The sequence below is a fragment of the Rutidosis leptorrhynchoides genome, chromosome 7, assembly GCF_046630445.1.
Source record: "Rutidosis leptorrhynchoides isolate AG116_Rl617_1_P2 chromosome 7, CSIRO_AGI_Rlap_v1, whole genome shotgun sequence".
Lineage (NCBI taxonomy): Eukaryota > Viridiplantae > Streptophyta > Magnoliopsida > Asterales > Asteraceae > Rutidosis > Rutidosis leptorrhynchoides.
Window position 1 is genome coordinate 72,646,394 of NC_092339.1, and position 23,564 is coordinate 72,669,957.

The following is a 23,564-nucleotide window of genomic DNA, read 5'->3' on the forward strand; positions in this document are numbered from 1 at the left end:
AGTATATGTATGTATATAAAAAAACGTGTATATGTATTTATATATATAGATTTTAAGTTTTGATTTTTAGCTCATAAGTCTTCCTAATTAATCTCACATGTTGTTGACTAACAATGGCTACTAAGAGCAGATAATTGAGGTCTAATAATTGGTATTTATCAATAGTAAATACATCTAGAAGCTGTGTATAATACGGGTACATATACCCTAGGTATACGTGTAGAAATCTTGAGAAAACGGAACGAGAATTCAAATATAACTATCTTTTGTGAATATACTTATATTGTTTTATGTATTTAAGTCCTTTAAAGTAATTAAATATGTATTTATATGATACTTGTATAAGAATTATAGATTATAGGTATATATGTCAAAGAACGTTACGTATAGTTACCGTTTTGAAAACTTAAGTTAGTAATCTCAAAGTATACTTATAACTCATTGGTATTAGTACACATTGACATGTTAAACCATCCTTAGATCATGTTAAATATGTATAAATACGTATATGTACACAATCATATAATTATCGTATGTTATATAGTTCGTGATATCATCGGTCAAATTGGACGGTCAAACGTTGTGTAAAACTCTTTTCAAAAACACAAGACTCAACAATTTGGATTGCTTATCATGTTGGTAATGTTTAATTTATGTAAATATTAATCTCATATGTATAAAATGGTCGGAAAAATCCGGGTCGTTACACCGCACCTTTTGAAGCGCTGTATGGCCGCAAATGCTGATCTCCTATTTGTTGGGCCGAAGTAGGCGAAACGCAAATCACCGGACCCGAGATAGTCCATGAAACAACTGAGAAGATTGTCCAAATTCAAGCGAGACTCAAGACGGCCCGTGATTGTCAAAAGAGTTATGCCGACCTTAAACGTAAGGACTTCGAATTCAACGTGGGTGACCGTGTAATGTTGAAAGTCGCACCTTGGAAAGGTGTGATCCGTTTTGGAAAATGTGGGAAGCTCAACCCGCGATACATTGGTCCTTTTGAAATCTTGGAGCGTGTTGGATGTGACGACCCGGGAATTTCCGTTCAAATTTAAACTTAATCTTTATATGATTTCGACATGATAAGCAAAGTCTGTAATGTGAAACCTTAAAAACTTTGAACTATTTTCATAATTGCATTTGACCCTTGAACTATTTATATGGATTCAGTAACCTTTGACTAGTCCCGACGATTCACGAACAATTGCTTGTAATTGAATATGTACATATATATATAAATGTAAATACATACAATAATTTAAAATTATAAATTATAATTTAATCATTAGAAGTAAATATGGAAAAATAATATAAAGGATAATAATTTTGTAATTTAAAATGAATCTATAAATATATATATATATTCAATACATAAATATTATTATATATATTGTAATAAATAAATATTAAATAATTCAATATAATATAATTTAGTAAATATGATATAACTAATAAATTGTATTATATCAAATTTAATTACAAAATTGAATGTAATTGTTATATTAATATTATATCAATACTTTCATTATTGTTATTTATAAAAGTGATATGCATAACTTGTTATACTATTATTAGTATTATTATGAGTATTGTTATCAATTGTAATATCATTACTAATGTAACTAAAAAGTGAAATTATAATTTTAGATATTGTGATTAATATTAGTATTATTATTATTTATTGATATTAGAGATTAATATTGTATGATCAATATTATTATGTTTCCTTAAATATTTAATATACAAATATATATATATATATATATATATATATATATATATATATATATATATATATATATATATATATATATATATATATATATTTTAGATACAACTATATAAATACAAACATATATGTAAATTCATATAAATATAACTGAGCTATATATATATATATAATTATATATATATATATATATATATATATATATATATATAAATAAATAAATAAATAACGTATTTATATATTAAATACATAAGAATCAGTATTCTGTTTCAAGTCATTTTCAGAGCTCCTGATAATTTGCCTTTCTGTTTAATCAATCGTACTACTTGTAATAAAACATAAAGATAATCCAAAATTTCTTTAACCACCAATTCCTATTTTAGTTCTTTTAATATATTTATGTACTATCGAATATTTTCATGTCGACACAAATCAATATAGAACATTGGAATTACTTCTTCCTTTCAATATGAATCACAACCCACCATCTCTTATCCTCGAACCATGTTAACCACCATCAACCTCCAACTACAACGATCACCTTAACCACATATGTATTAACACAACTCATGAACGATCACCATATCTTCATGCTATTATTTGATTTCTTGTTACTACTCGATAAAGACTTTGCTTTATGAATCATTATGGTACATCATCATCGTAACATCATATTCATCAATCATTACCATCGAAGCACATTTAAACACCATCACCACTGCAGCACTATCAGCACCTTGCACCCTACAAAGAAAATCCTCCTCACCATACAAACACCTACACACACCCATGTATATTTCATTTTATGCGTAGGATCGTAAAACAATCACCACCCAATCGAAACCCACATGGATGTTGCAACTTTTCGAAGGACAAAGCATCATCAACACTAAAACACATTTGATCACCCCATCAAACCACATGTTGCTGCTACTGTTTTAATCCGACACCATTCATCACCTTTGATTACTCTTGTATCCCTAAACCGAAATATGAACTAGTAGAACAGGTATATATTACTCTTCTTTTGACCGACAACTATAAAGTAAATAAAACTCCACTTGCTAAAGTTAATTAAGATGTTGGTCACAATTGGTTAAACTAGTCCATCACCACCGAAAGCTTTATTTTTTTTTAAAACCGACAAGCAAAGCCACCTCTTCCACTTATTGGTTAATAATGATATTATATTGAGGAAAGTGGAATGGGTACTTACAAATTTTTTTTATATACGCATGTCAACAAATGTAATTAGTGGCCATCGAAATTTCCTTTATTTTTATTTTGGGTCGAGACTTTTTGGGCATGTATTCCGTTTTTTTTTTTTTTTATATAGAGTGACGAAAAAGTGGAAAAGCTTGTGTGACATCTTTTCCTTGTTGGTCACCTGCCATTCGTTTTTTTTTTTTTTTTTTTTTAAAACAAAACCACAACTTGTAAATTGAATATAAGAGTGGTTGAACTTGTCTCCCACTAGTGCTGTTTACAATCATTTACCAAAACCCCACTAGAAAATTTTTTTTGTTGAGCTAATTTATCATATACTGGCCGATTTTTTTTTTATTGTCACTAAAGTTCTCATTGTGGGACATGATGATAGAAGCCAACTCTTTACAAGCCACCGAACATATTTTTTTTTACAGATTATCTAATCAGACCATATAGAATCTAAACATATAATATGGGTCGTGATGTAGGATATTATGGGATTTACTTAATCTAGCCTGGACCAAGAAACCGTTTTGTTTATTAGGCCAAAATTCAAGTTGGCAAGATAATAGACGAATATTTGGTGATGACGTATTGGATGATCGTGTTCGGTACATAGGTTATGAGTATGACAGAAACTAGTTAAAGGATAAAAAAAATCCTAATCAAGTCAGACTAAAATAGTTGAGCACTGGTTTAGGAGTTGGATGAATGTGAGGTCTCGGGTTCGAGCCCGGCTTGAGGCATTTCTTTTTATGAAAGGTTTATGAGGTAGTTTTCTTTTTATTTATTATTTATTATCTATTATTATTATTATTATTATTACCATTTTTATTATTATTATTATTGTTATTATTGTCATAATTAATATTAGAATTATAATTAGCATTAGTATTATAAGTACTATTAGTATTATCATAGTTATAAGTAATATCATTATTATTATTAATATTATTATTATTATTATTATTATTATTATTATTATTATTATTATTATTATTATTATTATTATTATTATTATTATTATTATTATTATTATTATTATTATTACTATTACTATTATTATTATGAAAATAATACAAATCATTATTGTTAGTATTAGTATTATATTTATTATACCATTAGTAGTATCATTATCTTAAGTTGGAATTAGCAGTAAAATTATTATCTTTATAGATAAAATTATTATCAGTATTATAACTATCATTAACAGTAAAAATTAATATTTTTACAATTATAATAATTAATAGCATTATTATTATCATTAAAAAGATTATTAACATTATTATCCTATTAGTAATGTTAAGTGTTATAATTATTATCATTTGTATCACTATTAAAATTATTTTTATATTATCATAACTACTATACACAAATATTATATGTATAACTAAGAATATATTTAATAAACATAACATAATGAAAATTAATATTTTATTTACCAAAATGAATATAAGAAATATATATATTATCAATATAAAAAGGATATAACTAATAAATTTATACATATATAACTAGATATATTTATTTGATTACGAGTATATGTTTTAATACATATATGAATGATATAGGTTCGTGAATCCGAGGCCAACCCTGCATTGTTCAGTTGTTCAATATAGTCATATGTATTTTTACTACAAAATACAATATGTGAGTTTCATTATTCCCTTTTTTTAAATGCTTTCGCAATATATATTTTTGGGACTGAGAATACATGCGCTGTTTTTATAACTGTTTTACGAAATAGACACAAGTAATTGAAACTACATTATATGGTTGAATGATCGAAATCGAATATGCCCCTTTTTATTAAGTCTGGTAATCTAAGAATTAGGGAACAGACACCCTTATTGACGCGAATCCTAAAGATAGATCTATCGGGCCCAACAAGCCCCATCCAAAGTACCGGATGCTTTAGTACTTCGAAATTTATATCATGTCCGAAGTAGGATCCCGGAATGATGGGTATATTCTTATATATGCATCTTGTTAATGTCGGTTACCAGGTGTTCAATCCATATGAATGATATTTTTGTCTCTATGCATGGGACGTATGTTTATGAGAAATGGAAATATGAAATCTTGTGGTCTATTAAAATTATGAAATGATTATTTATGTTAAACTAACGAACTCACCAACCTTTTGGTTGACACTTCAAAGCATGTTTATTCTCAGGTATGAAAGAAATCTTCCGCTGTGCATTAGATCATATTAGATACATTACTTGGAGTCATTCATGGCATATTTCGAAAGACGTTGCATTCGAGTCGTTGAGTTTATCAAGATCATTATTAAGTCAATTATAGTTGGATATATTATGAAATGGAATGCATGTCTGTCAACTTCAGATGTAATGAAAGATTGTCTTTTCAAAACGAATGCAATGTTTGTAAAATGTATCATATAGAGGTCAAGTACCTCGTGATGTAATCAACTGTTGTGAGTCGTTTATAATCGATATGGACTTCGTCCGGATGGATTAGGACGGGTCCTTTCATTGGACCCGTTGATTACCGTTTGGATCTTCCAACTCAATTGAGTTCAGTTCATCCTACCTTTCATGTATCGAACTTGAAGAAGTGTCTTGCTGAACCGGAACATGTCATACCATTGGAGGAACTTACAATTGATGATAAACTCCACTTTGTGGAAGAACCTGTCGAAATTATGGACCGTGAGGTCAAAACTTTGAAACACAACAATATTCCGATCGTCCGAGTACGATGGAATGCAAAACGAGGACCTGAGTTTACCTGGGAACGAGAGGATCAAATGATATAGAAGTATCCTCACCTTTTCCCGACTCCTCCATCTACCTCAGCTTAAAATTTCGGGACAAAATTTTCTTTAACAGGTGGGTAATGTAACGACCCTGGTTTTTCCAACGTTTAATTATTAATAATTCATTATTAATGCTTGTGTTTTACTAAACGTGTTCTTATACGTGTTACTTGTTACCGTATTTAACTTTTCATGGCCCGACTTGTCTTTGTGACACACGTACTTTTCACGAATAATATTTTCGAATATTATTTACATTCATGATTAATTATTATTAGTCATTTTAATTAACTAATGATAGTAGTTAATTACTTGGGCTTTTATTTAAATTGTTGATTACTTGGACTTGGACTCATGTTAATGGACTTGGAAGCCCACCCTACTTCTCTTAATGGATTAATTAGGAGTCCATTTTGTTACTAGTAACTCATTAAGACAAAACTAGATTGGTTAGTGACATAAAGAGACTAGTTACATGTATACTTACACCTCTTTCCAATACCATTTAACTTTAATACCATCTTGAGCTCACACCACCTCCCAACACAAGAAAGTGAGCCATTGACCTTTCCCCTTTGAGCCTTGGCCGTAGGTTTTGGGTAATGGGAGGGAGGAGTTCAATTTTTTTTTTGTTTACTTATTTACTTGTATTACTTCCTCATTTCTTCACACACACATACTAACACTTTCTCTCAACTTTCTCTCATCTTTTTTTTTCTCTCAAATATTGTAAGTAACAAAACTTTTTCTTCTTCTTTTTCTTGTTCCAAAACCGAATACATCATCATCATTTTAATTACTTGCTTTGTTACTTGTTTCTTGTTTATGTTAAAGATCAAGTTTTCTAACTTGTATCTTCATGTAATCTTGGTTACTTCCATCTTTTCTTTGATGAAGAACCAAGAACAAGAATCTAAACTTTCTAGTTTATGGTTCTACACTTAAATGTTTTAAAGATTTAAAGTTCATAAGTTTCATTATCATACTTTTGTTCATGTTTGTAAACTTAAGGTTTACTTTCTTAAAGATCAAAGCCTTGGCTTGAATCTTTCTAAGTATGAACAACCATGAACTTATTACTTGTAGATTTAATTTATTTCTTCTCTTGTACATGTTTTCAATTCGTGATTCTTGTTATGGTTGATCAAGTATTACTAGTTAATCTTGATCTCATATTTCTTGAAACTAAAAGTTAACTTTATAAGTTCAAGAACATGGAAGTATAACTTTTTAGTTATAACTTCATATACTTATGTTGGATCTAAGTTTCTATAGCTTATGGTCTTCCAAATTTTTTGTAAACAAGAGCTTATAAGCTTATATACATGTTACAAGTTGAAAATCTAAGTTTCATAACTTATGGTTTCATTAAAGTGTAGATCTAAGTTTTGTAACTTATGATCTAACTTAAGAACACTAGATCTAGACTTTCTAGTCTAGGATCTTTAAGATCTAAGTTCTACAACTTAAGATATTGTTTATTTAGTTTACTTTCAAGTTTGTAGCTTAATATTACTAGTAGAACTCATGTATGTGTCGGATCTAAGATCTTGATGTAACTTTGGTTCATCAAACTACATACAACTCTTAAGTGAGTTGTGCTACATATCTTAGACTTACACTAGTTTTATGATGGTCAAACCTTGGTTAAGATGATACAAGCCCATCAACGAGTTGTACACTAGAAGCTGTAAGCATCAAGGATGAGAACCGTGATGAGCATCAAGCACCAAGAACCCACCGGAACACCTTTACTTACTGTTTCTGGAACTGATCAGACTACCTGGGCTACTGGAAAGTTAATTTTCAGTTATTTCGATTCGAGTAGATGATTTTCCGTTTAGACCTCGTCTTAATCCGAGTTACGGTTTAGGATTTATGGCCATCCGAAAGTCACTACACCCTATTAGCGTTGTGCTGAAATTTCTGACCTACTCGCACTTAAACCGTCACCACGGTCAAAAGAAGACGATTTTGGTTCTGGAAATTGGTCAGTACCTAGGGGACTCATATACGGAGCCATGGCCACTGGTCTCACCTTATTTTAGTTTGTATAGAGGTCGTGGCGACTGAACGAAGTCAGCCTTTATTTCAAACCCTAGTCTTGACTTAAAACTTACTTTACACTTTTTGTTTAATGATGAATGATGATGGTACTTAGGACCTAATTTACATACTTTTAAACCTTCGGGAACTATTTACTGACTTAGTAACTTTTGACTTAGGTTGAGAACCTTCCGGACCAACCACTTGCTTACTATTCCCGCGTATCGACTTTTACTACTTTCCACTGTGAGTTATAGCATCCCTTTTTACTTTAACTATTTTGGAACTGAGAATACATGCGCATTTTACGTTTTACATACTAGGCACGAGTACTTAAACTTTATATATGTGTGGGTTATACAATGGTATAAACTTTCCCCTTAGCTCGGTAACGTTTAGTCATTGGTCTTTGAACCGGTGAACGCGAATCTTAGATATGGATCCATAGGGTTTGACATCTCCACTCGGGCTAGTCGCGCTAGCATTTAACGGGTGTTTAATACTTCGTAAACTTATGCACTCGCCAAGTGTACTTTTAGGGGGTGTTATTTACGTTAAGTTAGTTACCAAGTGCCCACGGTTATACATATACTTTTCATACTGTTTTGAAAAGCTGTTGAAGCACTGAAATCTCGTGGCCTACCTTACATTACTGTTATACTTAAACTATAGCTCACCAACCTTTGTGTTGACGTTTTTAAGCATGTTTTTCTCAGGTGCTTAAGGTTTGCTTGCTTCCGCTGTACTAGTCATGCTTTATAGACACCCGCTGCGCTTATTAGAGATGTCACCGCATGAAACGTTTATTTTGCATTCAAACTATATTACTTTTGAAATGATGTATTTGTAACGACCTATGGGTCACGTACTATTATTGCTTGCTATTCGTAGAAGCATACTTTTGGTTGTTAAACATTTGACGGTGGTTAAAACGTCACTTCATTTTATGAATGCAAACTTATTTTGAAACCGCATATAGTGTTTGACCTTGTAATGATCCTGTTGTTGATGGTTCGTACATGTTGATTTAGTACGGGGCATCACATATTTACACACACAAATTTTAAAATTTAATATTTAAATGCATAAAGTACAGTTCGATTAATCCCTGATTAATCTATGTATTACCGATTAATTCTTTCAAAGTCCTGACCGATTAATCTCGAATAGCGAATTTTACAACCTCGTTTATGTATACTCTATTAAGTAGTATGTAAAAAAAGAAATAAAAGAGTAAATAATGTGATATGTCCTTAAAAAATAGTAATACGGAGTAGTAAGTCGTAATTATTCACGCGCTTCATCGGTAACCAAGTATGGGCCAAAGCCCATTTAAAAGATGAAATTAACTGGATCACCATTAAATATTTTGAAGACTAAGGTCAATGCTGAAACACTTGTGATGGACAAGATAAAAATCAAAATGGTGTGGAGTTAAATGTTCTATGTCATCCTTTTTCCTCCCCAAATCCCATCTTCAAATCTCAAAAATCACTTTAACCTACGTCCTTAAATTAACATTTAATACGTGTATTTTTTGTTTCACCGCCACTACCTTTTAACACGAATTTATTTTTCGATCCAAAAGCATCAAACTTTTCCGTCATCCATGAAGGCACGCGCCACCTAGGGCACTGCCGGAATTTTATCGTTTCGGCCACTTAACCATTTTTTCCGGCAATATATTGACGGGTATCGATTGCCAATTTTTCTTCTTTTTTCATTTTATTTTTCAAACAGGCTAAAGCTCTATTTTTTAGGCGGTGGTGGCCGATGGTCACGGCCAACGGTGGCGGTTGAAGGTGGTGGTCGATGTTGGTGGCCACGGTGGTGAAAGTCCTGGACTTAGATTGTGGTGGTGATGGAGGTTGATGGGTCGGTGGTGGCTGAAAGTATAGTCTGTATGGGAGTTAGGTAAAAAAAAAGTGTAAAAGTGAGAGTGGGTAACGTGGCGGGTCCCTATTGAATTTCATTTACGTGATTTAGTATATATATATATATATATATATATATATATATATATATATATATATATATATATATATATATATATATATATATATATATATATATATATATATATTATTAAGGGTGTATTTGGTTTTTGTTCATACCAATCCCTTTCACTCCAAATCTCACCAAAGAAACATCCCCTCAGGTCCCATGTTTCGGATTATACAGTTTTTGGTGAGATTTTGGGTCTAAATAATTAGTCCAAAATAGGCCGACCCTAGAGCCTGATACGAAGACATAAAATTTATAAGTTGGGCTACTAGGTGACGGTCTGCTACTGATTTGGGGAACTTTAAAACCCAAGTTATTTGTAGTTTTTGCTTCATGAACACATCTTCTATATTACTAATTCGGTAAGTTAAATCCACGTGGCGCCACCAGATTCATCCTCAACAAATCCTTTTTTCTCCTAATTTTAAATTAAAAAAATCTCTAATTATGTAGATCTGACGCGTGTCCTCTCTTGGGGAACCCATTTTCTTTCTCCTTCTTCAATTGAATTCCAAATCTCTTTCTCTTTCTATACCGACGTTCATCCACTGCAATTAGATTAGGGTTCCGATTTTTTCAATCGGGTTAATCAAGCGCTTTCAGAATCTTTAATCATGTGAATCGCAGATGGTTTAATCGGGTGAATCGTGATTGGTGATGTGATTGGTTCCCGATTGAGACGATTGTGACGATGATGCTGAAACGAACATGGCAGATAATCTCAATTCGAAACGTTATGAACATGATTGAATAAAGGTATTTCTAAGGTTCCTAATTGGGTCAATGATGCAGTTATTTTCAGTTTTTTTTTTTCATCGATTTGGATACTAAAACACATGTAAGTTTGATTACTATACGATCTCATTAAAAAAATCCAATAGCTGATCAATTGCTTTTGAGGTAGTTTCAAATTCTTGGTTTTCTTCATGTATGTGATAATTTGGAAATGTTTGGTGCTTTTTAAGCTAATATCAATGGGTCTTATGGGTTTGTTTGTTTTTTATAGCATTTTAATCAATTATGGATTTATATAAGAAATTGCATAGTAAGTCTTACTATCTTGATAAAGATATCATTTTTACCATTAATTTTACATCCAACTGTTAATTTCCCTGTTGTGGTTTCTAATTAGATTGTATAATGATAAGCTAATATTTGAATATGTGTTGAAAAACTGTATTTGTATGCTTCTATTATAATTAAAGTTGCTTATATTAGCTTCTCTCTTGCAGAAGATCAATTGCCTTATTTTCTATTGGGGTTTTTAGGTTACTAAGTTTATGTGATGTTTCTTTCATCATTTTACTGAATTACTTAGGGGTGTGCATTAAATGGTTTCGCCCATGAAACCGACCAAACCAAAAGGATTTGGTTAAAATGGTTTGGCTTATTTGGTTCTGGTTTGGTTATTTGGTTTCACCCGAAATTATTAACGGTTTACGGTTTGGATTTGGTTTGTAAAATACACATTTGGTTTCAAACCGAAAAACCGAAATATACATCTATTTATGGTATATATATTAAATATTAAATATTTTATTTATTTACATTTATATTAATTTATATTTATACCGTGTAAAATCAAACCGCGTACGTATTATTTTTACTGATTCTTCTCAGTCAACTCTCTAAGGCAAAATCTTCTCAATTATACCAATTAACCTAATTTTATTCATCAATCAGTTCAATTTTTTCTCTCAAACCAAAATCAATTCCATATTTGTGAAGATTGTTTTGCTATAAATTGTGTTGTGAATTTTTATACTTGGAAGGCTGAAAACTAAGTTGTTGATGAACTGCTTGTCCCGTTTTTTGATTATGATAGGTACTATGCTCCAACCTCCATGCCTCCAATGGTGTTTATCACTTTATATAGTTCATTACTTCATTGATATTTGATATAGTTTAGTATACAACTTGTATACTCTTGGACCACTTATAGTTTAGTATACATGTAGTTTAATCAATAATATATGTTGTTTTTTTTTTAAAAAAAAAAAAAAAAACACATTTTTATATCTATAAGTTTTAATTTGGTTTAACCAAAACCAATCCGTGTAAGCCGATTTCTTATTTGGTTGGATTGGTTTGGTTTTGTCAACTTTGGTTCGGTTATTGGTTCTAAAAAAAATTCTTAAAAACCGAAAAAACCAAACCGAATAAACCCATTAAACCGAAAACCAACCGAATGATCACCCCTAGAATTACTTAATATGATGATGTATTCATGTTTGTAATGTTTTCTATACGACAGATAGTAAATATTGAAGCATAATTAGGCAAATGGTGACTCGAAAAGATTATGGGTTGTTTCTCTTTCTTTTTTCTTGGGGGAACACACCCACCAAAAGGCTTTCCTGCTTTCCTGAATTTGAAGATGGTATAAAGCGTGCAACAATTATTGAATTATTATGATCTACCTTGCTAATGCATTTGTACCCTAACCGTTTTTAATGGTTTATCATGTGCAGAATTGTCCGATGTGCAGAATCTTAAACTTTACACCTACAAGGAGCTAAAATTCGCTACCGATGATTTTAACCCCGCCAACAAGATTGGGGAAGGTGGATTCGGTCCCGTTGTACATGTGTGTGCGCGCGCGTTCGCACTGTGATAATTTAGGAACATATTCATCAATTGTTATTAACGTGTAACAATATTGTGATCTTTAGGGTAGACTAAGGCATGAGAGTTTTTAACAGAAATCCAAGAGATTTGTGATATCGAGCACGAAAATTTAGCAAAACTTTGCGGATGTTGTGTTGAAGGGAACCAGTGACGGAGCTTGAACAGTAACGTTGAGGGGGCCAAAAAATTCAAGCAAAATATATAGTGTTTCTTATAGTAAATACTCTTTAATACAAACATTTAACGATATGCTACCTCCGTCCCACCAGAAGTGTCCACTTTGACTTTTGACAGTCTTTATTTGTCAACTTTGACTATAAATATTTATGTTCTTGTTATATAATATTTGATGAAAATTATATGAATGGATTGAATTTTTATTATGTTTTCATTGATATAATTTTCATCAAATATTATATAACACTAGTAAAAATATCTAAAATCAAAGTTGAATAAGGAAGACTGGAAAATTCAAAGTGGACACTTCTGGTGAGACGGATGGAATACAATTTAATATATAAAACATTTTTTAATTGACCATGTAAGTTAAAATTGAATAACATATGCTAATTATGGAAAATGGTCATAAGCCCAATATATTTATAATTAAAAAACCGATGATCCACGTCCTAACTTTTATTTAGGGGCCGAGATTACAACTTGTCTCATATATTAATCCCTAAAACTAAAGTAAATAAGTAATTGCTACTAAGAAGATAATCTTTTGGGGGGACCATGGCCCCCTCCTGCCCCAATGAAGCTCCGTCGCTGAAGGGAACCATAGGATATTGGTATACAATTACATTGAGAATAACAGCTTGGCTCAGACCCTTGGTAAATTCACAATTCCAATCTTTATAAATTGTTTCTTAATAACAATGTTGTCATGTTTGCATGCTTCGTTTTTGGTGTTTAATAAAAAAATGGTACTCATTTAGGTGGAGGTCACAGTTCAATACAATTAGATTGGCAAACAAGAACTAAGATTTGAATTGGAATTGCACGCGGTCTTGCTTATCTTCATGAGGTAGTGCGTCCGCATATAGTTCATCGGGATATTAAAGCAAGCAACATTCTTCTTGATAAAGATTTAACACCCAAGATATCGGACTTTGGTTTAGAAAAATTAATACCGGCCAATATGACACATGTTAGCACACGAGTGGCTCGAACAATGTAAGACCCGCATCTTTAATTAATATCTTTTGATAAACAATTCTTTCTACCAAATCAAATGATATTGATTGAAATACTGGCGCTAAAATTGATCCAATCAGAAATTCAAGTTAATTTTGGTCATTCTTTATATTAGTGGGTAATGAGTATGGGCAACTGGAAATATTAGCTAAAATAACACAGGTCAATTGGGTCTATGAATTTGGGACCTGAATTAACTAATAATAAGCTACCCATTTTTTAACTCCGTCAACAATGCTCCCAATCCCTACCTCCCCTTTCACCCCCAATCCCCCACCGCCACCAAAGAACACCGACGGTCACCACCACAAACCGCCACCTCCACCCTTCACCTCCAACAACGACAGCCATCTCCCACCACCGCCACCTATACCCGCCGTCAACAATCACAATAACCCTCCAACAACCTCCCCTTTCACCCCCAATCCCCCACCGCCACCAAAGAACACCGACGGTCACCACCACAAACCGCCACCTCCACCCTTCACCTCCAACAACGACAGCCATCTCCCACCACCGCCACCAATACCCGCCGTCAACAATCACAATAACCCTCCAACAACTACTGCAGCTGAAGAAGGTGTATGGGTCGAGGTCACCCGAAAAAGACGATCTACATCCATCTCAAAACACAAGAGCAACTCTAACCATCCCTTCTTGCACGATCCCAACATCATACCTAATACCTCCATCTCCCAGGCGAAGGATCTGATCAAAAAATATGGATCTGGCCATCAAACCTATCAATCGCCGATTAAGATTAATACCCCAAAATCACATCAACACAACTCAAACCTACCATCGAACCTCACCTCTTTTATGTTTCACAATTTTCCAGAACACCTAAACATCGCTGGACTTTGGAATATCTTCAGACCATTCGGTATCGTTAAGGAAGTTTTTGTTCCCTTCAAAAAGCTTAAAAGTGGCCAACGATTTGGGTTTGTTCGATTCGAAGATGTCAATGACAAAGAATTCATGGCAAGAAAACTAAACACCATTATTATCGATGGAAATCACTTCAAAGTTTTTATTGCCAAAGAGAGAAACTCAAAGCAGCAAACTCAAAACCCACTGCCGACTAAACCTAGACCCTTCAAAAAGATCTTCATGAACAACTCTTACGTGGATGAGAGGCTCTTCAAAGAAGTAATTATCGACAACCCAACTATCCATCAACAAGGGCAGGAAATAAAATCAAAAACAAAAAGAGTAACTCAAGCAAAGGATTGCGAAACCAACGTCAAATATCTTGAAAACGCCATCGGTGGTGTGGTCAAGAAGATTGAAACACTTGAATGCATTGAAGAAGTCTGCATTGCAGCGGGTTTACACGACTGTAACATTAAGTATTTAGGTGGAGTCTCTGTGTTACTAATCTTAAACAACAAGGCAGTGGTTACCAATATTTTGGAGAATGAAAATCATCCCATTCGTGATTGGTTGGATTCCCTTAAACCTTGGAATATCCAGGATAGCCCCCCGGGTCGACTCACCTGGGTCACGATCACAGGCGTCCCAACGATATGCTGGAATGAAAACACTTTCAAATCAATTGCTTTATGGTGGGGAGAACCCCTCGACACACAAAACTGCAACCTTTTAGAAGCTAAGAATCTTGTTAAAGGTAAAGTCCTCATCAAAATTTGGGATCCAATGATTGTTAGTGGGTATGTCAGACTTTTGGTAGGCACTCAACTCGTCTATGTCCATGTTATCGAAGATACTAACGACATTGTGGAAATTGTCTCGGATTCGGATTCATACACGTCGGATGATACTTCCAACTCTAGTGAAAGTGATGGTTACACGTCTAGTAACGATGATGGGATAAAATCGGTGAATGATTCCTTTCCGCCCCTAAATCCAGATTCCGATAACGTCAACATTGAAGGTCATGGTTCTTTTTCTGATTGCAACAGTCATACTCCGGCACCGGTCGAAACAAAGCACAATAAAGGTGGAACAAACGGTTTGTCTTCCGAATCAAAACGCCTCGAAACTAACAAGATTTTTTCACAGAGCAATAAATCCCCTCATGTTCCCGATACCTTCATTAATGTCGAGAATAACGGTAACCAAAATACCCCTGACCCTTCAACTATTTTTAACACGGTGACGAGCCCAATCAATACCTCCAGGCCCATTACTCCCCCTAAACCCAATTCACCTCATCAACCCTCTAGCCCAATTCCTGAGCCCATTATTACACCAAAGTCTACCCAACCCATTATTAATATCCCGGATCAACCCGCAGCTAATCCCAGTAATGATATTCACAATCCCATTTCAACTGCCGAACCTATCCCCGATCCAAACTCAGTTAACCCAACAATCCCTAATCCCAACCCCGAGCATAACTTAAACACTGACACTGTTTTGGCAACCAACGCTGCATCAAACCAATCACCAATTATTGACCTTGATCTCCAAAAGCTCTCAGATGCTTTCAACTCTATCAAGAAACTCCCTACCAACAATCGAAAGAAATTGAAAGATAAAAACACATCATCGAAACACATCAATGAAGCTTCTTCCAATGGTCTCTCTCGTTCCAGGAAAGGTAACTCTTCGGGATCCATCGGCAGCCTCAACCATAAAGAGCTCGGAAAAGAGATCGGCATTCGTTGGAAAGCGGATCAACATTGTTGATCTACCTCCAACCCTCGGTAAGTCATTGTTTTCATAATGAATATCTTATCTCTTAACATTCGTGGTATTGGACAGGATGATCGAAAGGATTGGATTCAAAAACTCTGTAGACAAGAAAAACCACAGGTGCTAGCACTCCAGGAAACCAAGTGTGGTGAGATCGAAGACAAAGTAATAGAGAATTTTTGGGGTTCTGAAAACTTCAAGTACATACAAAAACATGCAGTAGGTTTCTCGGGTGGGATGTTGTTAGTCTGGAACACTGATGTTTTTAATGTCAATCAAGCGATCGAAGGCGAATTCTTTTTAACTATCAAAGGACATTGGAAAGGTATCGATGAAGAAATAGCTTTTGTCAATGTCTACGGACCACATAACACCGCCAAGAAGAAACTAATGTGGGAAAGTTTAGAAAATCTTCTCAACTTTAAAGACATGCCTTGGTTACTTTGCGGGGATTTTAACGAGGTTAGAGGTTTAGACGAAAGATTAAATTGCGACTTCAACAAACCCTGGTCGGATATGTTCAACGATTTCATCAATAAGTGCTGTTTAATTGAAATACCTCTTGGCGGCCAAAAGTTCACGAGAATCAGCGGAGACGGTTTAAAATTCAGTAAGTTAGATCGTTTCCTTGTCTCCAGCAAGTTTCATAATATCTGGCCAACTCTTTTCGCAAACACCTTGGATAGATTCACCTCCGACCATTGCCCAATAATTCTCCGAGACCGAATCATCGACTTTGGCCCAAAGCCAATTAGAGTATTCAACGCTTGGCTCGATGATAAGGGTTCGGTGGAAGTCATTTCAAATGCATGGAATTTACATGTCGGTGGTAACCGTGGTGATTGCATACTTCGAAATAAGCTAAAAAACGTGAAAAAAGCACTCAACGATTGGAGCAAAACAAACTTTGGTAAACTCGATATCGAGATCCAAGAACTAGCAGATTCGGTTAGCGAGTGGGAAAAGAATGCTCAGATCAGAATTTTATCTCAAACCGAGAGGGATACGTGGTTGAACGAACGTAAAGCATGGATTGAAAAAGAGAAAATCAAATGTAAAATGCTTAAACAAAAAGCCCGCATCAAATGGTCCCTTGAGGGAGACGAAAACTCAAAGTTCTTCCACAATTACGTCAAAAGGAGAAACACGAAAAATAATATTTTCGGCATTTCAATTAATGGTTGTTGGTCGGAGGAACCAAACGCAATTAAAGATGAAATCTTCAACCATTACTCGAACATCTTCAAAGCTAATAATGATTCTTCATGCTCATTCAACCTTCAATCAAAGATCTTAAACGACAATGATAATGAGATGCTCGAAAACCCCTTTAGTGAATCCGAGATTTGGGAGGCAATTCGTTGTTGTAGTAGCTCTAAAGCACCCGGTCCGGACGGTTTCAATTTGAAATTCTACAAAAAATATTGGTGGTTAGTGAAGAATGATGTAGTTAACGCTTTCAACTGGTTTTGGTCAAATATGGAATTCTCCAAGGGGTGTAATGCTTCCTTTACCACACTCATCCCCAAAAAACATAACCCGCTAACCCCCAGTGACTTTCGCCCCATTAGCCTTATCGGGTCTTACTATAAAATTGTGGCAAAAGTTCTTTCAAAGAGACTCGAAAAGGTTATCCATAAACTCGTAGGTTCCGAACAAAGTGGATTCTTGAAAGGAAGATTTATTCTCGATGGGGTTCTCATCGCAAACGAAACTATCGATGAACTCAAACGACAAAAAAGAAAAGGTTTCATTTTCAAGGTAGATTTCGAAAAGGCTTTTGATTGCCTAAAATGGGACTTCTTGATGGAAACCATGGAGAATATCGGGTTCGGTAATAGATGGAAAAAATGGATCTTCGCATGCCTTAGCTCCGCCTCAATATCCATTCTCGTTAACGGATCCCCAACCCGTGAATTCACCCCGGAACGAGGTGTTAGGCAAGGTGACCCACTCTCCCCCTTTTTATTCATAATTGCGGCGGAAGGTTTAAACCTCCTTGTAAAGCGTGCCATGTTGTCGGGGCATTTCAAAGGGATAGAAGTCGGTAAAGAAAAAGTCATAATTTCGCACTTACAATACGCCGACGATACCATCTTTTTTGGTGAGTGGTCCCGTCACAACATATTGAACACCATGAAAATTCTCAAGTGCTTTGAAGATCTCTCGGGTCTAAAAGTTAACTTCCATAAAAGCAATCTATTCGGTGTTGGTGTTTCGAATGGGGACTTGGAAAGTATAGCTCTAAGAATCGGATGTAAAGCGGGTGATTTTCCTTTTACCTACTTAGGTTTACCCATAGGAGTTAAGATGAACAAACCCACTCATTGGCTTCCGGTGGTGGACAAATTCAAAAAACGACTCGCGGAGTGGAAATCAAAAACTTTATCTTTCGGAGGTCGGCTCACATTGGTAAAATCCGTTCTCTCTAGTCTTCCACTTTATTACTTTTCACTCTTCAAAGCCCCGTCCTCTATCTTAAAACAACTTGAATCGCTTCGTTGTAATTTTTTCTGGGGCGGGTCCGGGTCGGGTAAGAAAATATGTTGGGTTAAATGGGATGACACTTTACTACCTTACGACTCGGGAGGTTTAGACATTGGATCGCTTTCCGCCAAAAACCTAGCCTTGCTAGGAAAATGGTGGTGGCGGTTCAAATCGGAACCTTGCTCACTTTGGACTAAAGTGATTTCTAGTATTTACGGTAGGGACGGTGGGCTTGTCACTAACGACTTTTGCAGGTTTAAGAAACTCGGTGCCACTTGGTTTAACATCATCAATATCACTAAGGATTTCGAGAAAGCTGGATGGGATTTTTCGCATATTTTTTGCAGGTTTCTAAAAGATGGAAAACGCACAGCTTTTTGGCACGACCGTTGGCTTGGGAGCTTCATTCTGAAAGAAAAATACCCCCGATTATTTGCACTTGATACTGATAAAAGTTGCACCGTCTTCGATCGGGTGGACTTAGCTGGGTCATCCTTTTCATTCAATGGCAGTTGGCTCCATTCTCCAAGGGGCAGAAGCGCTAGCGATATGGAGGAGCTATCAAGTTTGATCGAGAACTTTACTCCACTTCAGAATACTAATAACGTTACCGAAGACTCGTGGCTTTGCACCCTAACAGATTCGGATAACTCTTTCACCAAACAAGTTTCGGCAAAATTAGACATGCTTCGTCTCCAACCTTCAACTGTAAAACCACCTACAAAACGCAACAGATCTGTCCCATTAAAAGTTGAACTTTTCGTTTGGCGAGCAAAACTTCATCGACTTCCAGTTAAACTCGAACTTGACAAACGTGGTTTAGACCTCGGTTCGGTTCTTTGCAATATCTGCCAAGACTCGTCCGAGACAACCGAACATATTCTTGCCACATGCCCCCAGGTTAAAGCTATATGGTTGGATTTTTACAAATGGTGGAATTTTTCTCCCCCGGCAGAACTAAACGTCGCGGATTTATTTTCAAGTAGCTGCAGCTCCAGTCTCTCATCGATAGGTTCAAAAATATGGGAAGCCACCAAGTGGGTCTGCGGTTATTCTATTTGGAGATATCGCAACCTAAAAATCTTTCAAAACCAAATCTGGGACATACATTCAATTCTAGCGGATATCCAACTTTCATCCTTTAAATGGATTTCGGGTCGAATAAAGAAAGCTCAAATTCAATGGTCACAATGGCTCATTAACCCGAGCTCGTATTGCGTTGTTACATCAAGAGTGGGCATTGGCTAATACCCCACAGCATCCCCTATGCTTCTCGTGGCTAACCTACTATAAGGCAAGATCTTCAGGGGTTAAACGGGCCTTGGAGTTTATGCTTTGTCGCTGCTCGATCAGCACTGTGTACTACTTCGTGTCCCTACTCGATTCGTTGAGTCCCCTCTCCTGGGGGTTTTACTTATAGTCGGTTTTTTATTCCATTTGTCTAGTAGTTATAATCGTTGGATGTTTGTTACTTTTCGGGGATGTATAATGTACATATATTTATATATTAATAAAATTATTTTGCCTTTCAAAAAAAAAAACTAATAATAAGCTTATTATTTGCCTCTATTCATTTTCCGTTTCTTTAATTTTTTGCTTTTAGATATGGCGTGTAGCTAAAAAATAAACTAATATATATCGAAGATGTTTGCAATTAGGTAATTGACTGATCAAACACCAACTGCGTATTAAAAATGTTTTGGACTAAACATGTACTGTAGTTGTTTAAACTTATACAACTTGGATATTTTGTTTTTGGTCGTGTTTGACTCACTGCAATCCTTATTTTTAGTGATTTGATTATCTAATCTTATTTTTTGTCATTGTTTGTTAGTGGTATGATAGTTTTTGTTGCACTTTTTTGTGTGGGTTTTGCATATATGTTGTATATAAGAAATAAAGATGGTGATAAGTCGACTCCCCCAAATAATTTTTTGTCCTCCCGAATTGTAGGATGACAATTACATACACAATTATCAAATTATTTAATTTTAACTCTAAAGTGTGTTTTCAGTCACAATCAACTTTATGTTGTGATTTCTAGACTTAAGGCTAAAAGAGGTCAGAAATTTGTGAATCTAGACAAAGAGAAACAACTCATGAAAGTGTCTAAAACGTAATAAGTATAGAAATAATTGTAGGTTCACATTTTTTCCTCTAAAGTTGCATTACTTGATATTTAATGTTGTGAGTCTTAGTATCATTTTTATTTAATTTAATTTATGGTTCATATCATTTTTTTTTTTTTTTGTTGATTCAAAAGTTATTGCCTGAGCTGAGAGAAAAATCGGCCATACCCCGCCTGTACCGGTTGTGTTTCATTTGAATTGCTGAAAGATTTTATCACAGGTACGCTTCAACGCTTTATTTTGTTATTGAATTGTTAAATGTTTTTTAAATTGTAAAGTCACTCTGTAATTTCAATTTCGTAAAAAAAAAATATCACTGATAGTTAATATGTGTTCAGATTTTCGTATCGTTGTTGCTTTTTGTGTTTCTTTGCAGGATTGCTATCGTGATTGATTTTTCATTCGGTAGGCGTTTAGTAAGTTTTGTACTCAGTTGTGTTTTGTAGAAAAAAATTTCGATTTGCATTCTATTAATCGAATAGCCGAAGTTTTGAAATATAATGGTAGTGTTTGTGGGTTGTAAATTCAGCCTACTGATGATTCTATATGAACTGATCCTAAGCTACAATTTTGTAAATGCAGAGTGAATTATTGGTCGCCCATTTAAATATGAGTGAAAATGTAGTGTCAAAGCCCAGGTCTTAACTCTTAGTTAGGAAATATATTTAGGCAAGAAAATATTTGTCTTAATTAATTTAGGCTTTTGATAGAGGGTGTTGGATCAAAGATGTATACAGTGTCAGGGTTTATTTTAATTCACTTTATTATTATTTAATCATAATTTAGAACTTTAATATTGGATTCTTTTGTTGACTATATATTGTCGTTGTGTGACAGGTGAAATTTTGTTGTTTCCTGTTTGCTCTATGAGGCATTGTGCTTCAAGTATATATGTTAATAGAAATTTTTAAGCGAAGTTCGAAGGGAGGTTTTCTTCAGTTGTTTGACTGTAATGTTAAATCTCGGAAGAAACTTTTCTCTAATATTTGTGTGTAGGCTTTTTGAAGAACAATTATATATAGCTGATGATGGTAAGCATGTGTGTATATTGCATCAAATGTCTCTAAGAAATGCTCTATGATTTTACATTTAAAGTTTGAAAGTCTATTTTTGTTTTTGTTGATAGCTTCAGGCGGCCAAAGGCTTCTTCTCAACCACAAAGCTACAACCATGTTTGTTCTCTACTTTTATCTCTTCATGGAAGCCAAGTATGATGTGCGAATGTTTAGATATTTAAGCTGCTAATTCGTTCTGAAGGTTTTTTTGGAAGGTAAGGTAATATCAAAGGTGCTTATTAGTTGTTTACGTTGTCGATTCGTATTATTATTATAATAATATTTTTTTTCAGTTGCGATTTATTTTTCTGTTTGTACGTTATTTGCATGTATATTGTATACAGCTGCTAAAGGTAAGCATGTTTGTACATTGGATCGAATGTCCATAAGAATTGTTCTGTGATTTTATATTTATATGTTCAAATATTTTTTCCCACATGTATGCAGGTGGTGGTGTTACTCCATATGTTTCAAATGACCTTCCAAATTTGCCAAGTGTTATTTTTTATCACAAGATGGGTCAAAGTCTTCTTTCTGGTAATGTTGTTGGTGATGTGGCCTCCCTATCATTGTCTCATCCATCTATCCCGAAGTTCCGATTTCTGAGGAGGCTCATCACAGGTTTGAGTATCCTAGCTATCTGTGGCCTCACCAATATATCCTCAGTTCATGTGACCATGCTTCATAAGTAAATAATCTCTTAAAAATTATTTTAATCATGTATATGTATTACATTCGTTTAATAGTGGCAAAACTACAACTATATTTCAAATTGCATAATAGTACTAATGAAGAAATTAGACGCATTTCTTGATTGACACACATATGTTCGTTGATGACAACTACGGAGTATAACGTTTTTAATTCTTATGATTTATATACTTTTGATACTGTCATTATATAAATTTTGACATTTTAGATTTACTTAACTGAGGAGTACCCGTGCAGCGCACGGGCTCATAAATCTAGTTTATTTAACAAAGCAAAGATGTGTTTGATGAATAAGAACTGCTAAACGCTGAAATGGTTCATAATTTTGAATAATTTAAAGAATCTGAATTATAATGACTTATTTGATAATTATAATAAATTTAGAGAAATATTCAAATGAATTCAACTTTTAAGTTGAGATCCAAGTGATCAATCAGAGTGCGACATGTGGCGCGACAATAAATTTCGAATTTTTTTTTCGATTTTTTTTCAATCACATGTGATTGTAAACCCGTGATTCTGCATGTAAAATCCAATCACATGTAATTGAAAAAAAAAATTCAAAATTTTTCTTTTCAAATTTTTTTTTTCAATCACATGTGATTGTATTTGACATGCTAAATTTAAAAAAAAAATAAAAAAAAAAAAAATTTCAATCACATGTGATTGGGGCGCTCTGATTGATCCATTAGATTTCGCAAATTGTTATAAATTTATGAATAAACAATATGAATCTGGATAAAATTATGTTAACCTTTTACATTAATAAAAACCTCATTGTGTGTGTGTGGTAAATGTTCTTGACATAATATAAAGTGGATAATGATATTACGTAAAATTTACGTTCTTAATAGTTAAAAGAGTTTTTGAATGGTTCAACGCTTAAATACTGAACTATTCAACATTATATGTCAAATGGGCGGAAT

General features: G+C 34.1%; 2 long non-coding RNA genes across 4 annotated transcripts; both read left to right on the forward strand.

Moving 5' to 3' along the window:
* Window positions 1-12,132: 12,132 nt before the first annotated feature.
* On the forward strand, window positions 12,133-12,542 carry LOC139857315 (uncharacterized). The gene is made up of 3 exons (XR_011762478.1): window positions 12,133-12,153; window positions 12,245-12,360; window positions 12,446-12,542. It is a non-coding gene; the product is annotated as an uncharacterized lncRNA (long non-coding RNA).
* A 628-nt stretch (window positions 12,543-13,170) lies between these two features.
* Window positions 13,171-22,690, forward strand: LOC139857314 (uncharacterized). 3 transcript variants are annotated; one of them, XR_011762476.1, is made up of 6 exons: window positions 13,171-13,235; window positions 13,340-13,577; window positions 21,007-21,092; window positions 21,249-21,903; window positions 21,999-22,142; window positions 22,375-22,690. It is a non-coding gene; the product is annotated as an uncharacterized lncRNA (long non-coding RNA). The 3 variants fall into 3 exon arrangements; XR_011762477.1 differs by having other exon boundaries at window positions 21,710-21,903; XR_011762474.1 differs by having other exon boundaries at window positions 21,007-21,903.
* Window positions 22,691-23,564: the final 874 nt, after the last annotated feature.